Source organism: Motacilla alba, chromosome 1 (assembly GCF_015832195.1).
Source record: "Motacilla alba alba isolate MOTALB_02 chromosome 1, Motacilla_alba_V1.0_pri, whole genome shotgun sequence".
In the NCBI taxonomy this organism is placed as follows: domain Eukaryota; kingdom Metazoa; phylum Chordata; class Aves; order Passeriformes; family Motacillidae; genus Motacilla; species Motacilla alba.
In genome coordinates this window covers 26818761-26833030 of record NC_052016.1, presented here as the reverse complement: position 1 = coordinate 26833030, position 14270 = coordinate 26818761, and the positions used below count along the sequence as shown (strand labels likewise).

The 14270-nt window shown below is 37.9% G+C and overlaps 1 long non-coding RNA gene across 1 annotated transcript; it reads right to left on the bottom strand.

The window, feature by feature from the left end:
* Positions 1 to 5168: 5168 nt before the first annotated feature.
* Positions 5169 to 6816, bottom strand: LOC119705700. Its single transcript, XR_005258296.1, has 3 exons — positions 6723 to 6816; positions 5996 to 6130; positions 5169 to 5303 (listed from the first exon to the last, which is right to left on the bottom strand). It is a non-coding gene; the product is annotated as an uncharacterized LOC119705700 (long non-coding RNA).
* Between the last annotated feature and the right edge of the window lie 7454 nt (positions 6817 to 14270).

The following is a 14270-nucleotide window of genomic DNA, read 5'->3' as shown; positions in this document are numbered from 1 at the left end:
GAGACAGAAATTGCAAGAAAAATAATTAAAAGAAACAAGGGAAAAAAGCCCTAAAAAACCAATAGAACAACCCACAAAACAACAAACACCACTAAAACTCTATAGCTCTGAGAACAGACAGAAAATTAACATGGCCTAATAAAATTCATGGTGGGGCTGTCACTCATTATCTAGAAGACAATAAACTTATTGACTAGTGCTCCTTCACACAGAATCCTTCAATTGTCAGCCTTCCCATAGGCCTGTGGCTTTAAATAAAAAAAAATAAATTCTGATTTATGTCTGTTACAAATTACACCTCTCACATATGAGCAGTTTATGGACACAAGAAAAGCACAATGGGCAGAGAGTAGGGCATGGCAAGGACCTGGCTCCATTCCAGTCCCCTTGGATAAGGGATTCAAGTCCCATTCATTTACCTCCACCTTCAAACGAAGCCACTACAAACACCAGGCTCAGTACCATGACTTTTCCCAGCCTGTTTCCACCCCGTACAAAATGTTACTTTATTCATTCTTTGTAAAACCACATGCAGGTTTCTACCTGAAATTTTCAAAGTGACACTCTATAGACAGCCTTTTCCTCTTCTACACTCCACTTTTCAGATCCTCCTACAGAAACCCAAAAGAGTTTGTCAGATCTGTATGTAAACCCTGTTCCTCTGTAAGACCTCAAAGAGAATTTATATGCATGCTATATGCATGTATCTGCCCTCTGTGGGATATTGCCAGCTCAGCTAGGGTACCTTCACCATCTAATCCATGCACATCAAAGCATCTCAGGAGCTCCAGAATGAATAACTACAGGCTTTCATGCAATAATTTATACCCATATCTAATCTGGTGAGCCAAAGACATCCACAGTCCTGAGAAGTAACTCAAGTTTCAGAACTGAGCCCTGAAGTTTCATGTGGCTTCACCACAACTAACCCAACTCTCCACTGCCCCACAGCCCCACACACAAGGTGGTACTAGTGAGCCTGTCACAGAGCAGTGCCATTGGCTGTGATGGTTCCAGACATCTGGTAAAGCCATCCAGTCACAGGGCATTCACACCAACACGGTGCACGGCAGCATTTGGGGTGTATTGTAACACTACAGGAGGTCTCTGTTAAATCTGCACCTGGCAGCATTCAGAAAATGCCAACATTCCCAGCATTTGAGCAGCCCCAGTGTCCCAGTAAGTTCATCTCTACAGAAAGAATCACAGTGTTACCTTGATTTTTTAAAATTTTTTAAAATATACTGATATTTAATAAATGCAATCAAAGCTAGGCTTCAGAAAGCAACTTTGTATTAATTTGGGGGTCTTTTATTTATTTTTTCCCCTCAAACATTCTACATTGCTCTTTACATAGAGAATGTCTGCCCATTAAACAGACCATAATCTTTTTCCGAATTTAAATTCCCTCATATGCCACTCCTTGTACACAACCCAGCAGAAGTGAGTTTTTATGTCAATAACTGGAATCTAAAAACAGTCAGAAAGAATTGGATGCAACTCAATTTAAAAATGCAGTAAGGCATATTGTTGAATCACTGTATTACAGTAAAAATAGCCCTTTCACTTATGTCCCCTCAAGTAAATTCTTGGGATCCCATGAGCCATGATGTTTAATTACATACCGAGCTCTCAGGGACAGAGACGTTTTCTGTTTGTTGCTATGAAGTTTCCAGTGTGCTTTTGGGCATAGTAAAGATAGATTCCAAAAGAGCTTTGTGTAAATAATCTGAATCCAATTTTTGCTTTCTCTTTTTCATTTTTGCTGTCTGCTTTTTGCACCAATGTAACTTAAAATGTTTCAGTAGGATGGGCACAAAGCCCACCAGATGCCCACTGTGACTTTTAATTTGAAGCGTCAAAATGGCAACATTTGTTTGCACAGGTTTTCTTTGTAAATACTTCAAGGCATTTAATCTGTAGTTTATTCTGGTGTTTTAGTAGAAAGAAGCTTCCTTTGAAAATCTGTATTCAAAGGAACCTGAAAGCCAGTTGCTTGACACATAGACAAAGATATTTAATATTTAGTGGGCCTATCTGGAGGGAATCTATAAAGCGCATGTAAGTGAAGCCATTAAACATCAATTTTCTTTTTGGTTTTTTTTTTTTTTTTTTGAGAAGGCAATCTTAGTCAAAATTTCATTTCCTTTATATACAAAGAAAGTAAAAAAAAGGTTATCCTCAATTTTGTCCTCAGGTAGAAGAACATAAAGCCAAAACAAACAGTGTCTCACTTTATTGCCCACCTACCTCATGCAAACTGCAGTTGAAGGGCCTCTCATGCTCCTTCCAGCACCTCAGGATAGGCTACATCTTGACAACAACCAGGTCACATTTTCAGACAAGTCACAAGTCTTACAGGCTCCACCTGTAGCCTGCTTCAAGGAAATGTGAGTAGGACGTTCTTGAACTACAATTCCCATAAGGCATTTTTAACTAGGATAGTTGTATCTAATTCAGCTTCTACCTCCAAGGAAACAAAAGCAAAAAACCTTCTTTCTGGAGGCTGTGTGAAAAGTGCTATTCTCTAGCTCTTCCCTCCCTATCCCGGGGTGGTAATGATCCCCAATAAGCCTGCATAACACAAAATGGGCATTCCTGTTGTTTGCCACTCATAGCTAGTGATTACTAAGTTTCATTTTAAAGACAATATCAAAGAAAACTGCCCTACGTGAGAACTTAGCTGTTGAAAATACTTAGCATTTGAAGAAATCTTCTTCAAAATCAGTGAAACTCTATCAAAGGAATTCCTTAGCTGCTATAGGGAAGATGGCACGAAGAAACGTTTCTTTGACTCACATCTATCTATGTGATCAAGTAGAGGTGTCAATACTCAGAAACGCATTTAAAACAATTCATTTTGACATTACATAAAGCATAAGAATGACAAACCAAAGAACCAGCTGGCTGGTTTTCCCTCCAAAATTTATCCCAAATGATTCAAATATTTACCAACACTTAATTTACATTCTGTCATCAAACTAGTTCTGTGCACCATGCAGTATAAATCAGACTCAGAGAATACTGCAGAGAGGCAATATATCACCTTTATACCTGTTGACATGGCATGCTTTGATCTTTAGGTCTGCCTTGGGCAAGGATCAAAAAGAAAAGTGTAAAGCCAAGGCTTTTAGTTTCACTAGACTCTATTGGTTCAAGTTATAGGGATACACTGACCCATTATATTAGTCACATATTTCCATCTGTCTGCAGTGCCAATTGGACAGAAATGAGAAAAAAATAGTTTCATTTTTCTCCAAGTGTGATTAAAACCCCTCACTTCAAAAAGTCCTTAGAATGAAAAACAAACATAAGATGAAAATTAAACATAAGATAAAAACCAACAAGAGCTTAAGATGGATTATAGCAGAAAAAAAAAAAATAAACCACCAAACCAAAATGTGTACTTCAGGTAAAGTGCTGACTAGCTACTCAATTTTTCAAGTACACACTCTCCATAAACTAAGGACTTAAGTTCTTCAACAACCTAAATCCCTGCAGCCATCTGCCTACAGCCTTTTGGTGTTACAAAATGTCCATGCTTACACAGGTTTTCAGACTCCCTGTGAGCAACTCACAACAAGCCTTTGACACTCGGGCTATAATGTCTAGTCAAAGTGACATCTACTCTTATGGCCCTGGTTCTTTTCAAAGGGGATAACAAAGTAATTTCATTCCCTGATGTCATGTCAGTTTACAGCAACCTTGCTTTAAATTACTTAAGATTTTCAGATGAAATTTCCCCATTTAACGGAGGGTCTTACACCAACCCCTTCCTAGCACACATTTCACAGTAAAGGTGTGGAAGACAAAATTAAAATAATGTAGACAATGAGACTTAGCTGAAACCCACGTGCTGCAGAAAAACCTGCACTCTTGGATGCCACATGTTTAAATTGTAAAACTTCTCCCAGTGCCTATGCGGATACGTTTACTAGGAAAACAAACAAAAAAACCAACCAAACAAACAAAACCAACAAAAGCCCTCAATACTTAAGGGTTGATTTTCATGGATTTCAGTTGATATGTGAGTACTACTTTCATTATAATTTTTCACTGCAATTTGTGCTTCCAAATCCCTTAGGCCCACTTTCAAATTCTGTTGAATTGCTATGGTGCGATATTCTCTTACCAAACAACATATATATATACAGGCTGCCATATCCAACAATAGATGAAGAGTTTGCAAACTTAATTCCCATTTTCTTAAAATAAGGCATTGCTATGACAACGTATGACTACCACACCACAGCTCCAACAAAGCAAGCTGCAGAAAACACCATTTATCTACACATTACTTTTCTCTACATTTTGAAATTAAGACCTTCTCCTCACTTATTTTGAATACTTGCGGATACAATTCAGCTGCTGTTTTAATTTTCAGACATCTAATGCATTATAACCCTTACCTTCCTCACATAATAAATACCTATCATCATTGCCTGGGATCTTCAAGTGCTTTTCTGGAAAAATACCACAAAGGAACAAACAAAAAACCAAAACATTTCAGGTTTTTGCAACATTAATCTCATTAATTTATAACTCCATTTAGGTTTTCCAAGAGCCTCGTTGACCCTCCTTGTGCACTTTTCTTTTTACATTCCACATATTTAACCTGGCTTCATATATGTCATTTACTACCCTTTCCCCCCTAGAGTTTCATTAAAGTTTTCCTGCATATCTTTTTATTAACTTTCTCCTTCAATATCTTACACTTCAAATAAACTGTCTTATTTATACTTCAAATACATTCCTTTTGGTTGTTTTTATCAGTTAATTAAAAAAAAAGACAAATCCTTCATCTTAGTGTTTTTCCCCACCATTTTCACTAGTCTCTCCTAGAGTAAGTCAGAGTACAGACAGAAATTGTTTAGTAGAAAAAGTATCCCTTTGTAATCAGAAGCCCACAGCCAAGCTGAATGGACTTTGGAGAATAAAACTCATTTTGAGGCCCTTTAAAGACAAGTTAACATTTAACATTTTTAAAGTGGAGGACACCATAGTGAACATTAAAATGTCCAGAAAGGATCTCAGAAATGGGGAAAGTAATGTCCTGGAGAACAAGGAATTCATGTTGCCAACTTACACAGAAGACATTTCTGCTTGATGACTAGCTGTTTCCAACTTAAAGGCAACTATAAAAACAAAACATATACACACAACAATAGTCTTCTAAAACATATGACAAAAAATGTTTATTTTGATCTATTTAAATCCTACATGATGGGTAACATGGATTATGTGCTGGACGTCCAGTCTCTAGCCTCCGGTTTCAGTGCTCTGCCCCCTCCCTGTAATGGTTTCTGTAGAAAACACAACAGTAAATTAACACACTGTTTTATTGCACTGTATGGATATTTAGCAGCTGAACATCAGAATTGAAAAACCACCCGCACAGATTTCATGAAGGACATCAAACAGCCATTAAGGAGAAAGAGCAGGCGCACTTCATATTAAGAATTGCTGAACTACTGTGAACAAGATCTAATGGTTCTTCACCATGTTAGCAATCCCCTCACATCATCCGGTCCCCCTTAATAGCAATTTTAGAAATATATCCAGTTCATAATATTTTATTAGCCTGTATAAAACATGGGATTCATCTGTTCCAAATATCCCCTTACTGTTAGTCTTAAACCAAATATTTTGATAATATTTTAAGCTTAGATTCTTACTATTTTGCAAGAAATAATGTATTTAAATTGTTTTATGCCCTGAGCAATGCCCGTACATAACTTTCATGAGCAACTTGCATTTCTAATTATACTCTTCCCATTCTTGCTCCACAAATAGTGCTATTTATACCCCATAGTGGTCCACCAGATGTACCTCAGGTATCTCAGGCCACAGAAAACAGGTCTGCTAGAGTGACTCATGGAGAGTCATGCTCTTTAGATAAGCTGAATGCATTTTTTCCCCCATTGAAGAGTCTCTATGACAGTATAAAAAAATAATAATAATAAAAAAAAAGAAATTAAGAAAAAAGACCACCTACCAAAATCAAGCTTTGATTCCCTCTGCTGAAGCACTATCAATGATTCCAGACAGGGTTTCAAAGAACTTGCATCTACTGAAGTCCTCATAGGCAGACCAGACTAATTCTTCAACATCTGACAGGACATCTTCATAACTATAAAAAGTTACAGTATAACAGAATTTCATGCCAGTCCACCATGAGCCTTTTATAGGCTGAACTGCTTTTCTTTTTGCTAACAGCTCAGCTTGCATATCACAAAGGGTGTGTGTCAGAGAGCTTGTGCTGTTGGGACTTCTTGGGACTTCCCAAAAACCTCTGCTTTGATTTTTTTTTTGACTTTACAAAGCCACACCTTATTATTACATGTTATGTAAACAAGTCCTTGAAATCTATTGTGTTGGATCCTTCAACAAATGCAGACTGTACAGGGTTTGAGCTATCTGCTCCCTCCAGGCCTTACCCAACCTCTTTCTTCAGACTTTGCTGAATTACATGCAAAAAGTGTCTGTAAGTTTCAAAGGAAAACAAAAGATGGGGCAGAAGGGAAAACTTCCAGGAATGGAGCATATTATTTGCGTTTGTGCGGTCCAACCTATGTGTGCAGATCTGTCTGTCTCCACTAGATTGGTTTGCTCTCTATGTCATATGACAATAGAGAGGAGAAGAAATCGTGTCACGCTAAAATTTTAACCATTGTCCTCTGGGCTGGAGATCCCAGTGACATAGTACAGGTTTGACAACATACCCATACTGCTTCTTGGAGCTGCTGGTAAGTTCCTGCGCAGTACTTTAAAGCTTCATCAGCCTGTTGTAATGTCAGCTTTATTTCAAGCAGAACTGTAAAGAGATGGCAAAGTGCATTACATGAGACTCCAGTCAAGAGAAAGGCCGAAAATAAATGCACCATTTGCTTACCTATACAAGAGTGCGTAATAAAGACATGATGAATACAGCTATCTTAGCCAGAAACACTTAGAATTATATTACATTAAATGTCTGGACATTCATTTACTACATGCAGTTTTTGCAGAATATATCTTCTCATAGCATTTTCATTTCCTTATTTAATCAAGAAAAAAAAATGAGAAAGGGATACTTACAGCAAGGAAAAAAAGGAAATACTTTCTATATGATATTCAATCTGGAGAGATGGGAAGAAGTAAATCATTGTCTTCTTTCTGGCAGAATGTTTTATTAGAGAAAAAAAATTCAATACAAAATCAAGTCATCTCAGTGAAATGGGTCAAGACCATCCATGGGAACTGCTAAATCAGAAAAAAAGAGATGATAGAGGAGTGTAAAAGCAGATTAATGTAGGGACCCAACTTGAGTTAAATAATAGTTTTCTTACCTGGACAAGATTTGAAGCATAACCTCACTATATGATGGCATCTTACTGCACTGAGATGATAAAACAGTACACTACCCTTCTTGGAAGGAAGAGATTCACATGCTGCTATTCCTGCTTTACTTATGGTCACCTAAAGTACAGAAAGAAGCCTCTGGAAATTACAACTGGATTTTGATGAAATGAACTTGGGTACAACCAACAAGAAATTCCAGGTTTCCACCTAAAATGTCATCCTTCTAACCAACTGTTAACCCTTGTTTCCTTCACAAAAGCAATTAGGACAGATATGCTTGTAGAAACTTGCATTAGCATAAAATTTTAACTGGAATGAACTAGCTTATATATTTCTGGCACATAGTAATGCTGACACAGAATGAGTATATTGAGTGAAAAGCATGAAATTCAGAGTGACTGACTTTTAATATACATATAGTAAAAAGTGAAGCATTTTTCTTCAGTGTAATCTGTAGCACAGTTTGGGCTTCACACATCCAGAGAGAATTGTTCAGCTGGTAACAGCCTTCCCAGGAAGATGGCATGAGATCTCAGAAAATTACTAAGCCAGATTCGTGAGCTTTGAACAAGACTTCAGAAGCACTTACTTCAGCAGAACTACACATACGCTGAAAATTTACATATGTTAATTACTCTGTGAACTGGAGACACAGTATTATCCAATATGCTTTTTTATAAATCAGCCTTTCAAAATAGGTTATAATAGGCATTACCAGTGTACTTAGACTTTGTCCTGCTGTTTCCACTACAGAGGCTAACTCCTTTCATCAAAAGTTTTAGCTTGATGCATTTCTTGCTCAAATGGTGCCTAAATGTAATTAACAGTGGTCTGTGTGACAAAACTTCATAATACAAAAGTACATGTGCTTCAGTTAAAATTCCGTTCATAGTGTTTTGCCATGTATACTTTTCTTTCTTTCATCTGATACTCTCACATCCCTGATACCCGCCTGAATGGATGCTGCATATTTGAATAGGGTTTGCTAGGAACAAATATGTTCCTGAATATGCAAAGTGTGCTCTTTTACTGCTGGGGCCTTTATTAAACTACCTGAATATTAGTGGCCCGAAATTGCTATGATTAAGGTTTAATGAACTACTGATTAGCACTAATGAACACAACTGAACACACATTTTATTAAATGATTTGTCTCTTTTGAAATGAAAGTAATGTTAAGCCCATTAATAAAAATTATTTGGGTCATTTCTGAGCACTGTTGCACTCCTTGGAAGCCAGCCAATGTGCTGTTTGATTAGTGTTTCAGCAGGTTTTACACAGCAATAGTTAGGGTTCATAGGCTGTATTTTCTAGGCTTAGTAAGGTCAGAGTAAAAAAAATTAAATTTTCTATGAGTGTTATTTGGCAGGAGAGACATATCCTTACAATCCATCAGGATCTGAAATAGTATAGCACATAAGAAATGGGAGGACTTTGTCCCTAGTTTTATGCAATAAAATAGGTGCAACTGGGAGAAAGATAGCATGCACAAAAAAACCCCAAACAAACAACCAAAACAAAACAAAAAAACCCCCAAAACAATAGAACAACCAACCAAAAAAAACCAAACCCAAAAAACCAAACCCTCAAACAAAAAAGTCCCCTTACTCCCCAAACAGAAGCAAATATGGTTGCAAAGATATTATTTAATATCCTTGAATAATTTCTTCTTTATTTTCTAGCTAAAAGTATTTCGGAAGCTGCATCTATCCATCTGCCACAATGGACTGCACTGCTTTACATACAGCGCAAAGGCTTGAAGACTTTACAGAAAGACTGAGGAAGTCTTGATGAGCAACTGTTCCCCTTATATGAGGGTAAGATGCAGTTAATTCTCTTGCAGTACAATGTCATAAAACATCCATAAATCCTCTTGGATCTGTGATGACAATGATGAGAACGTCACTTTGGCTTGTATTTCAGGGCCCTGTGTTCCACATATCCAAAGTGACAGGTTGGGTTACTAAGATATCATTCCAATTAACAAGGAAGATTCGTACCAAATAGTTGCCCCCTTCCTTCCTACGTTAAGTCAGTTGTCCCCAGGAGGATTTCTTACTGATTACTCAATCAGTTATGAAGGAGGAAGGAGTGACAAGAACACAGCCCAGGGCAGTGCTCTTCAGAGATTGCATTATCTTCTAACAGGTAACAGAAATAGACATTGCACCTCTGAGCACTGCAAAATTTATTCATTTTCTATTACCATAAACATTAATGTTTGCCCTACCAGCCGCACAGCAACCCTGAAGTAAAAGCAGTACATTTTTCCATGAGCTCCCTATCTCCAATATGCATTATATCTAAGGCCCTGATGATGCTGAGGAACCTGGAAAAAAAATGAATAACATGCTGAAAAGTTCCTGGTGTAGTAAAGAAAAAAACATAATGGAAAAAAAAAATCAACAGACATCTGTTGACTTAATGGAGTTTTCTCTAGTGTAGGTTCATTATAGTCTTGAAATCATTTATCCCTTTGTTAAATCAAGTCTTACTACCACCAAAAGAAACCCAAGAACACACCTAGGGATTCAAAAGAAGTATTAGAATATAAACTCTCTGTACAGAAACAGCCAGACCAATATCACTCACATATTAGCTGCAATGAGTAATGTAGAAAACCAGTGGCACAAATAGAAAGGCTAATGAGACCTCTACAAGATGATTTTCATGTAATTAAGTGCAATGGGCTAAATTCTGCTTCAAATTGTTCCCAAGTGAAACTGTAAGAATCCGTATGCATTTCAATAGATCTACTCTGCATGTAGAAGAGAGAAGCCACAGGCAGATTTTGACCTATTGCCAATAATACCAGCTAAGCAAAACAGCTAATTTACTCTACCATGTAATTAATTGAATGAATCCACAAAGTCTCAAAATAGATTTCTTCTTAGAAACTTTGAAACGTTAAAATGTAGCACGAAGAGACTGGGTGCAAAGAAGTGGAAGAGTGAGCACTTGCAACAGGCTTAACACAAAGGATTGGGAAGGCACAGGGAATCTCCCCAAGGATTTCAGTCCTTGGACTAGATCTGCTGATGAAGGGTGGATGTCAGTGGTCACTGTTCCTACCACACAGATGAACAGATAAGGAAGAGATTCCCCCTTTTTCCACTGGCAGTTTATGGGGTTGAAGAGGTACAGGCAGGCTGTGCAGAGAGTTTCCCTTTGGAGGAAATAGATGAAGACCACCCAAGACCTCTGCAGCTACACCAAGAACTAGAAAACTGCTGGCAAGAGCAGTTGCTACCACGTTTAAGAGGTTTACTGCAGGATTTAGTGTGTGCCAGTGATGAAGGAACTTCAAAGAACACACTCTCCCTACAGAAGCTCCTGTGATCTCCTGAATATCACATCTTCATTAAAGCCTCCTTTTTTTCCAAGAATAATTTTTCCTCACTTAATAAGTAGAAAGTTACTTAATTACCAATGAGCAACAATTTATGTTTGTTATCATCTCACCTCCTTCAAGTAGACAAACGTCCTGGCTCCTAACAGAGAAAACATTAACTTTCATTTGTGGGTGAAGACATCAGTACTTTAAAGAGTACTAAACCAAATTCAAACCTTGGTTATAGTAATCAGATTTAATTAAAAAGTAAAGAAGAAAATTAATACACATTTTCAACATGCAGAAGTATAACCAAGAGTAGAATATTGGGGTAGTGGAGGGAAGGGGAAGTAGTGGTTTTATAAATGATGGTCTTCAACAAAACCCCTAAGGCTAAAAATCCCACAGACTACCTAAATTAAGAAGTGGGATGCTGTGAAATTTAGCCTAAGAAAATTAACCAAGTTGTCACACAAATATAGGTGATTCAAGCATTATCTATGGAAAAAAGCTCCATACATACTGCAGACAAAACTACAAAACAGACACTATAAAACACCAGCATGATGCACACATTTACTGTTGAAGAAAACAGATTTACACAAGCATAGAACAACCATGAGCTGGTTGAACCACACTGTGAGAAAGTTTTTCTACAAAACACATTTAGAGTCTGATACTGCATACTACCAGTGCTTCTGATGGGCTCCGGCCTTGATCCACAAAAAATTATTCCTAAGACTATGGTCATATTTAGGTTATGTGTATATATGTATGTGTGTATATATATATATATATATATATATAAAAAATAAAATAGAATCCAAAACTAAGAAAAATCTGTAATAACACACCAAGACACTTCTCATCCTCGTCCCTGAGAAAGCTGTATTGAAATATAAAATATCCACTTTTGGTGCTTAAAAGTCAAAAGGGAGTGGCAGGATTTATGTATATGAAACTACTGTTTTTATTAGCAACTGGCTTAATCATATTTCTCTTTAATAAAACATTGAAATGGCAGCCTATAGGCTGTAGGAGATGCACATAATTTGACAGGAACAGTAAGTCTATATTTCTTTGCAATGAAAAATTTTAAATTACTATTTAGAAAATACTCCCTTGGATGTGTAATATGTGTTAAGGGTCAGCAAATCTCTTTCTATTTAATTACAAATAAATTAGAGGTTGTTTTAAACATTAAGAATCTGCTTAATTTTTAGGGAAGGCTTCTTTGGGGTAGAAAAACAGTGAATTCAAATTCAAGGTCCTAGAATAAGAAATTTTAAAAAAAATTACATCTTCATTTCTCAGGGAAAAAATAAATTCTGGATTATATCAGCATCTCATAAAGACATAAAGCATTAAAGTTATGTACCTAAAATCATACATTATTCATGAAGTGTGAAATGTGCATCCTTAACTAGTTATTTCCCCTACCCCCAGAATGTAATTAAAACCAATGACTCTTCTATGAGGACATGCAAGAATAATAAACGAGACTGTTAAATAACGAATTGAATTAAAGCTCCCGGTCAATTTCTTTTACAAGAATTTCCATTATGAGGAAAAATGTGAGGAAAAAAAAAATGAGGTATTTTCAGTTGTTCATACCACTACAGCTTCAGGAGTATCTCTTTCTAGAAAAAGACGTGGCTAAATTTAACAGAGGTATTTTCCTTTTATCTAGGCAAGTCATCTCTCCTATTTAAATCTTCTTACCTATGTCAAATGATTGACAGCTGGACACCATTCAAGACACCTGTATTTGGACTGAGAGGCAGCCTGAAATTCTCCAGGGACTTTTCTGAGCTTGTACCACAGGAAACGGGTCAAAATATTTACTTCTGGCAACAACCATGAAACTTCATTTGCTGCTGTTATTTTCTTTGTAATTAAAGACTCATTTCAAAGCAGAGTGGAAATAATGTGTCTGCTGTGGTTAATATTTAATCAGCAGTCTAGCATGCCAACCATGTATCCCTTGTAATAGCCCAGGGTCAGCGCCCTGGATCCCACTGGGATGCCATATGGCTGTGTCCAGAAGACTGCAAGCCACAAATGACCCATCACGGGTTCAGTGATAGCGTGAATCAATGAGGATACTAATTATTGGTTTTGAAGAGCTGACTCATCCACTGTGGGAGTGAACATTATGCTAGCAACCTTGAGTGTTTCAAATCATAATATGAGATGTGCTATTATCAAAAAATAGAGCAAACCAGAATCAAACCATCTAACTTTTCCCTAATCATTTACTGTCAAATAATTTAAATATGACTTATCTGTACATAATGCAAGTGTGATAAGTATTATAAGCTCTCCAATCCAAGAATAATATAATAAATAAATTTTGAACCTATTTAAAATCCAGACCCCCAAATATCAATATTTATTTATAACCAAACACGGTTATAACAAGGGCATTATTTAAAATCTATTTCTGCAAATGGAACATTTCTCTCTTATTTCACAAGGACGTGGGCTAGCTTTTGAAATGTAGAAACTGGGAAAGCACTTAGGTGTACATTCAACCCTCAGTGAGAATAGATAAGTCTGTAATAAAGCATCTCTTGAGCCACCATCAAGCCTGGACATGCTTGCTTAGCAAACCCAGAAGCTGCACTCAAGAGAGTACAGCATCCCTCTTCGCTGTGCTCTTCCAGCAGCTCAGTACATTCCCCCAGCATGTTAGAACTTCTGATAAAAGAAAACCTCATTACTATTTCTGATTCATTACTGATATCCGAGAAAGTAATTTGCTCTGAAAAACAGGCTGCACTCTAGAGAGTGTAGGATCCCACCTTTTGTAGCAAGATATTAGACAGATAGGATACCATCTAATATATCAAGGATCTTTGTGGGAGACAATTACTCATCTTCCATGCTTAACTTCAAGCCAATGCAAAGCCTTTAGGCAAAGTGAATCCTTTTGGCAAAGTGAAGCTAGAAACAGGCGATGCTCCTGAAGTCCTGCACGCTCCTGTATGACATAGTTTTGAGGTTTAAATACTGCACACAAAATTCAGACTCAAAGAGCACCTCACAGGCAGATCCTTTCTTTAGAGACTGAATTTTCTCTTTTCTCATTAACAGCAGGGTAGTTTCCCTAATGCCTCAACTCAGAGTGCAATATCCCACAGCAGGAAGTTGGTACAGCTTTAAACTTCATTTGGCCTCCTTGCAGAGAAGCCGACTACAAGCTGGTGCTGTGCGAGCTTCCCGGGACACAGATCAGGCTCGCGGCTCGCTCAGAGAACGCTCTATCCCACAGAAATCTAGTGGTGGAGTTGTATGCGCTATGTCCTCTACATTATTTATATTCATATATACATCGTACATGATGTCCCGTGCAGTGCGGAGGTAACTGGGGAGACGGGCGGGCTGGAGCTGGCGCTTACCCGGGACTGTCCGGAGCTGGCTGCGGACAGAGTGACCCGGCCGCCGGACAGAGTGACCCGGCCGCCGGACAGAGTGACCCGGCCGCCGGACAGAGTGACCGACCCGGCCCGGCCCGGCCCGGCCCGAGCCCCCGCGGGCTCAGAGCGGCGCTCGGGCTCCCTCTGGCGGCCACCCCGCGCCCGCCGCTTGCTCCGCT